Source organism: Triturus cristatus, chromosome 6 (assembly GCF_964204655.1).
Source record: "Triturus cristatus chromosome 6, aTriCri1.1, whole genome shotgun sequence".
Classification (NCBI taxonomy): Eukaryota; Metazoa; Chordata; class Amphibia; order Caudata; family Salamandridae; genus Triturus; species Triturus cristatus.
The window spans coordinates 621,664,252-621,671,204 of record NC_140589.1 but is presented as its reverse complement, the minus strand read 5'-3'; the positions used below and the strand labels follow the sequence as shown (position 1 = coordinate 621,671,204).

Sequence of the window (6,953 nt, the reverse complement as noted above, 5' to 3'; positions counted from 1 at the left end):
TTGCTGTTAGTCAAGGTGTGTGTGAAGGGTGTGTTCCTCTGTTGGTGAATCTGAACTTCTGCGAGTTGTGTGCGAGTGTTTTTGCTGTTTGAAGGTTTAGTATGGATGGCTGTACAGAATTACTTATGGTTCTTATACAATGGCACACGCCCTTTGTCTGGGTGAAGTTTGTGTATGTTAGGCAAGGCAAAAGGCGGTAGCGAGTGATCTAATGGCACGCTTGAACTGTGTTGTGTGTATGTCAGGAGTTCTCTCCGTGTGCTCTGTATGACAGAGCATGTTTTGCGCTGGCAGAGAGTGATTCTGTGTCCAGGGTGGCACCCATCTGTATAGACTAGCCCCTCTGCTGTGTTGAATGTTAGTTTCGAGAACCCCCTCCCCCTGATATTGACTTATATCGGTTGGGCTCACTTTGGGCTAACTTATTTACACTTTGATAAATCACCATCTGCCACTGCTTTACTTATTTTAAGAGCTCAAACAGATAAGGTGAATACTTTAAAAAAAAACAAAAAAAGCATTTTGATGTCAAATGTGCTATGTATGAATGGTACTCAGCATTGTTATCTCGAAGTCTGTTATTAAGTTCTGTGATTATAGTGAATAAGCAACTACCTATGTTATTATATGACATTGACTTCTCTTTATAAATGTAATAACTGTACTCTCACAACTGCTTTTTTAACCGTCTTGCCTCCTCAAATTTGCTTGAAAATGCACCATTTGCCCACTCTTTTTTCCAAAATTTTCTTGGGGGGAAACCCCCCGAACCCTCCTTATGCCGATCGGGCTCGTTCGCTTGCCGCGGTGCGCTCCACCACACATTTTACGGCCCACCACTTTCAAATGTCACCAGCCGCCCCTGTATGCTGTAGCCCTCAAAGATTCAGAGCCCCTGGAGACCAGGTGGTAATGATGTGTTGTAAAGGAGTACTCCCCATTTTTAATATGCTTAGAATATATTTAAGGATCGGCAAAGCAACCTATTGCAAACCCAGGAGCTGCCCTCAAGAAAGCGATCGCTCGGTCATTAGGAACAGATAGAGCCAACTCATCAAAAGGATGCCCTCTGATGGTGGTTTGAACACTATCGATAGATATTATCGAAGCCTGACACCATTGACAATGGAGCAGAGCGCACAGGAGAGCGATCTTAAAGAGGGTGGTAACGACGTCACCGGTTTTAATGAGGAGCTCTGCCAGCGGTTGGAAATGCTCAGCCTCAAAGATTTGCCGGAACTGATATCCCCTATTAAGGGCTCCAGCAGCGGTAGCAAAACCTCGAGAAACAAAGCAAATGCTGGAAACAATTTCTTTGACATGGAAGATGGTGAAGAATCTATAACAGCTCCAAACTCACCGGTCTATGAAGATATGGGATTTCTGGAGGAATTGGCTCCGGAGGCTATCATCGTGCAAGAGCTGCATGCAAACTCTGATGCCGGTTATGCCTCGACGGACCTCAGCGACTCTCAAGATTTCAGAGCCGCTGCCGAGTCCCATGAAATGATGAGGTTAGTAAAAACCGTCATAGACACTTATTTATACCGGATATATGGCTGTATTTTATTTTTACTAATAGTCTGTCTTTCTTTCTTTTTTGAACAGTAGAAAGCATCAGCAAAAAGAGGTGTGGTAGATGCGACGCGCCCAAAGGTTAATGCCGTAAATATTTACTGCTTATACTGTTCAAAACAGACTGAAAATTCCACAATCCAAAACAAGGAGCAGTGTAAGAAATGTATTTGTACCTATAATATCGTAGATTTCGAAAAGGAAGCTCCAGGTATACCCTACGATGCCATAAGGCCTGTTAAAGATTTTGCTGCGATTGTTGTGAGCGTGTGTGTCAAACTTGACTATTATAACCTCTGTTATGGCCATAAAATTAATGAGCCTTAGCAGGAGACTCACGAGTGTCTATACGACTCATACACTTCAAGAGCAATCCATCATATATGTAGCTTGCTAGACCCAAACAAAGTGTATAAACTGTTAAAGCTGGTGTATGGTTTGTCAGAGGAAAATACAAATGTTCACCCTGATATGATTAAGGTCTTGTCGACCACGCTCAAAGAGATACAATGCTTGAGCGAGCAAAGCTCAAAACTCTGTCGTATGTAAGGTTTGTGTACGTATTTTGTTAGTGTCACCAAAGCCTGTAAAGCCATATTCAGGTAAGGGCGCGACCCTCAATAAAGCCGGAAAATAATTTTTAAACAATTTGTTTGAGAAATTAACAGCACACTGTTCATCATTTTGTAACGCACACGGAGGTAAATGCTGCTGTTATAGAGCATTTTAACAGAACTTTAAAATCTAAGATGTGGAGATCTTTCACGCCTGCAACACCTAGCGATATGTGGATGTTCTACAGGTGTAGATATTGATAATTATAATGCTAGTTATCACAGAACCATCAAAACGTCTCCCATAGAGGTAACCTCCAATAATTCCTTAGCGGTGTGGAGAACGGTGTTAGGGGGCCGTTTCGCTGCCAAGGTAAAGAAGCCTCTTTTAATAGAAGGTGATCATGTTGTGGTTTCAAAGTTGAAAGGGGTCTTTACTAAGGGCTACCAGTAGACTTTTAGGAATTAAATAGTTATACTGGAGAGTGTGGAGCTTAAAGAAGGTATATATATTTACAGGTTAAAGGACTACGAAGGCGAAACAGTGTCAGGTTCCTTTTACAACGAAGAGTTACAAAAGGAAATGGATGATCCACACATGGTTGAAAAAAGATTCTGAAACCGAAAGGTAGCGGGGCTAATAGACAGGCCATCGTCAAATTGAGGGGATGGCCTGAGAAATTTAACAGTTGGGTGCTGGCCAGCTCCCTGAAAGGTGTGTGAGTACTAGGGGCTCTCTGAAGAAGACAATATGAAAACAAAATCATTTTATGTTATCTTGCCATCCAACGCCTCGAAGGACATGTTCCCCAACAATCAAATTTCTAACTATACATGAAACTGGCTAAACCTGTGGACCTAAAAGGGGACTGGGAGGTATCCCTAACCGAAATCCAATACCCAAGAACATGGAATACATTTACAATGCTCGAGACCAAATTTACTATAAAGTGTGATCAGGATCCGAGGGGCGTGGCCAAGCCGGCTACCATGGCGGCTGCATCTTGCTAGGGCTCCACGATCGGGCCGGACAAGTGGTCACTTCCAGACGTTGCACCCCCTCGGAAAACGCACCTCTGGGCATCGGAGGGTCCCGGGCGTCTGCTGCTCCGTTGCGGTGCAACGCCGAAGGGGAGAAGCGGAGTGGCGGCGCGATACAGCTCCGGACCGGGACCCGGGATCGCAAGATGGCGGCGAGCGGACCCTGAAGTCCGCGATCGAGGGACCGGAGGACCACTGGACAACGGGTACAGTTGGCAAACCTACCCTGTGACCCCCACTGAGCCTAGACCGGTACCTGCATGCCGCTGAGGGATGGTGGAGCCCCGGAGACAGGCTGTAAGCGTGAGCGTCCCCTTCCCTGTCCTGGCGCGAAGAGAGAGAGCGGCCATGACACCTGCAGAGCACGTCCCACGCAGCAATCGGCCCCGCAGCTGAGAGGACGAGGCACACCGGATAAGAACCGACGCCTTCCCTGGGGGCGCCTGGAGGCTACGACGCCCGCGGTGAGTGCGGAGCTGCGGGGGGAGCCCTGGTGAGTCTGGAGGCAGGATCGGGACGCCTGACCCTAAGATGGCGCCCGACGGGACGTCACCACATTAAGGCCTGGAGCCCATCACTGAGAGCGGAGGGCGCCGGTATTGAGGGAGAGCGGCCTTCATTCCTCCCGGATCATACCCAGGATACCCCACCCTGCGGGACGGCATAAACCCGGACGGCACCCAGAACTTGAACATCACCGATGGGGGTGGCCACCCTGGGGATCTATCGAAGAGTGCCGAGCGGTGGAGTGCCTTGCGGGGGCTCGCTTTGAGGGAAGACACAAGACGGGATGACGCCTCCCATATGCTGTGAATAACGATCCCCGAGATCGACGGACGGCGGCCTCCTCATAGCGCACAGACAGGGGCAGGATAGCGGAGGATCTCGTGGAGCTACGGAGGCCTGTGGCGGAGCACGAAGAGCCCTGGTGGGGGCACTAATCCTTGGTGAGAGCGAGATCAGAGCCGAAGCGCGCCCCCCCCTGCCTCCTCGGGAGGAGAGGGAGCCCGCGTCCCCCAGCAGACGGGCGCGGAGGATCACGCGGAGCTGAGGAGGCCGGTGGCGGAATACGAGGAGCCCCGGTGGGGACACAAACCATTGGTGAGAGCGAAACCGACGACGAGACGACCCCCCTGCCTCCTCGGGAGGAGAGGGAGCCCGTGTCCCCCAGCGGACGTACCTCGATCGCAACCATGGGGAAGCCCCGGGGGACCCAACAGACGGCGGTTCCCGAGACGGCCCCAGAGAAGATGCCCAGAGCCCGGACGTGGGTGGGCGCGGCGGAGCTGCTGCCTGACTCCTCGGTATCTGTCAAGTTGGACCGGGTTCTGGCTGCCATAGAGCACTCCAGGGTCTCCATGGAGGAGCGGCTCGGGACACTAGCGACGGACATTAGCCTTATCCGGGATGACCATCGGAAGCTGGTGGATAGAGTGAAGGACGGAGAGAAGAAGATGGAAGACGTACAGCCAACGCTCGATAAACACCAGCAGACGCTCCAGGAGGTGCTGCATCGCCTAACCATCATAGAGGAGCGGGCGGACGATTTAGAAGGGCGCTCACGACGCTGCAACATTCGCGTAATAGGGCTACCTGAAGGAATCGAAGGCACAGACCCCCTGCAATACTTAGAGACTTGGGTGAAATCCTTCACCCCGGATAAGGATCGCTCCGCATTCTTCTCTCTGGAACGAGCCCACAGGGTCCCGGCCCGCCGACCGCCCCCAGGGGCGCCCCCGAGGCCGCTGCTAGCAAAATTCCTCCACTTCCGCGACAGGGATGCGGTGCTACGCGCGGCACGAGTGGCGGGCACCCTGCGGGTCGACAACCAACGTGTTATGGTGTTCCCCGACTATGCACGAGCAGTTCAACAACAACGTGCCTTTCTGAATGTAAAGAGACGTCTGCGCGAGAACAATATCCACTACTCCTTGCTTTTCCCGGCCCGTCTCAGGGTGGTCTATGCCGACTCTACTGTGTTTTTCACGAAAGCCACGGAAGCTCAAGATTGGGCAGACCAGCACTGCACACGACAATCTAGGGCGGAGATCGCAAGAGACCCGCATCCTAAGCCTCCACGATCTGGAAGGCGGTCGCAACGGCGCCCATGCGAGGGCGTGAGTGGCAGAGCACGTGCACGCACCCAAGACTCTCCTGACCTCGAGCAAATCGTGAAAGAACGGAGGGAGGCCTTGGAAGCGGTGATCGACCTGCAGGCATCTCCTCTACCGGATGACATTGATCGGCCACCGCATATCTTTACCTCGGAGGAGGAGAATGACAGTGATGGAACAGGGACGGGGGAGAACTCCGTGACACCCCCCATGGTCACTCCGCAGACGGCGGACCTCATTCTAGATGGACAATCTGGCTCCCATGCGAAATGAAAGGGGACTCTTGTACCTACCATTGAGCCAAATGTACTTTCTTCCCCGCCTATTGAACTTCGGCCCTAATCTCGTAGCCTGCTATAGCAGGTGCAACGTCCATTTCTCCTACTACTGGCCCGATTCGTTTCTGGCCCAGTACGCATGCACCGCCGCCCCCTTCATATATTGTTGTATTTCCCCTTAAGTGGGTAAACAGGTTTGGACGCACCGTCCTTGATGATGGGTCCTAGGCATTGGGGATGTTCCCCGACCCCTTTGGTTCAGTTGTATACCCCAGTTGCACACCTTTCCCACCCCTCATATGGAATGAAACAGATCCAGCCATCTCCCACATATGCTTACGCGGCGTCGGGGGACGCAGACACCCTTAGCCACCTGGAGCGACCGAGGTATGCGCACCTCAATAGGCGTAGTCCCTGCGCTTGGCGAACAGACACAGACCATGACGCATCACACGCCACACACTGATGTCACCATCCTCACCCTGAATGTTAGGGGGCTTCACACTCCACGCAAACGATATGCGGTGTATTCCTACGCAAAGCGTCACAACACCCCGATAGTCTTTTTGCAAGAGACGCACCTCATTGCAAAAGAGGTCGGGAAACTACAGTTGAAATGGAGGGGCCTCCTGTGTGCCACAACCTACTCTGCGTATGCGCGCGGGGCGCTGGTCTGGGTGCGACCGGGAACTCCCTTCCGGGAGCTTCGGAGAGTAGTCGACAAAGAAGGTAGATATGCACTACTGGAGGGTCTTTTAGACGGACAGGTAGTACTTCTCGGTAGCATTTACGCCCCTAATGTTGACCAAGACAAGTTTTGGGACCATCTCACAGGGGTCCTTGCCCCATTTGCTTCTATACCCTGGGTTCTGAGAGGAGACTATAATTGCTCACTTGACCTGAACCTGGACCGATCGCACCCACCTCCACTGCACTCCCCGGCACATAAGCAAACCACTAGATTCCGGGCATGGATTTCACACTGGTCGCTAACTGATGCCTGGCGGCTGCGCCACCCCCTGGTCCGCTTGTATTCCTTTCATTCCATCCCACACAACTTGCGCGTCCGACTTGACCGCTTCTTATGTACGGCGACTATCCTACCCAGGATCGCCCACACAGACTACCTGGGCAGGATTATATCCGATCACGATGCTCACATTCTCCAGTTACACTGGCGGCCCCCACACCCACCGGTCCCCACGTGGCGCTTGCCGCGGGACTGTCTATCGGACCAGATCTTTCGTCACGATCAGGAGGGTAGCATCCAAGACTATTTCACGCGCAACTCGGGGACGGCGTCCTCTAGGTTGGTGGAATGGGATGCGTTTAAGGTGGTGGCCCGGGGAGAGTGCCTGAGGCAAATAACGGGTGTTAGACGCGTGTTGGAA

The 6,953-nt window shown here is 52.1% G+C and overlaps 1 pseudogene; it reads left to right on the top strand.

Annotated features, from left to right (window-relative positions):
• Window positions 1-1,125: 1,125 nt before the first annotated feature.
• LOC146817658 (uncharacterized) lies at window positions 1,126-2,181 on the top strand (annotated as a pseudogene).
• Window positions 2,182-6,953: the final 4,772 nt, after the last annotated feature.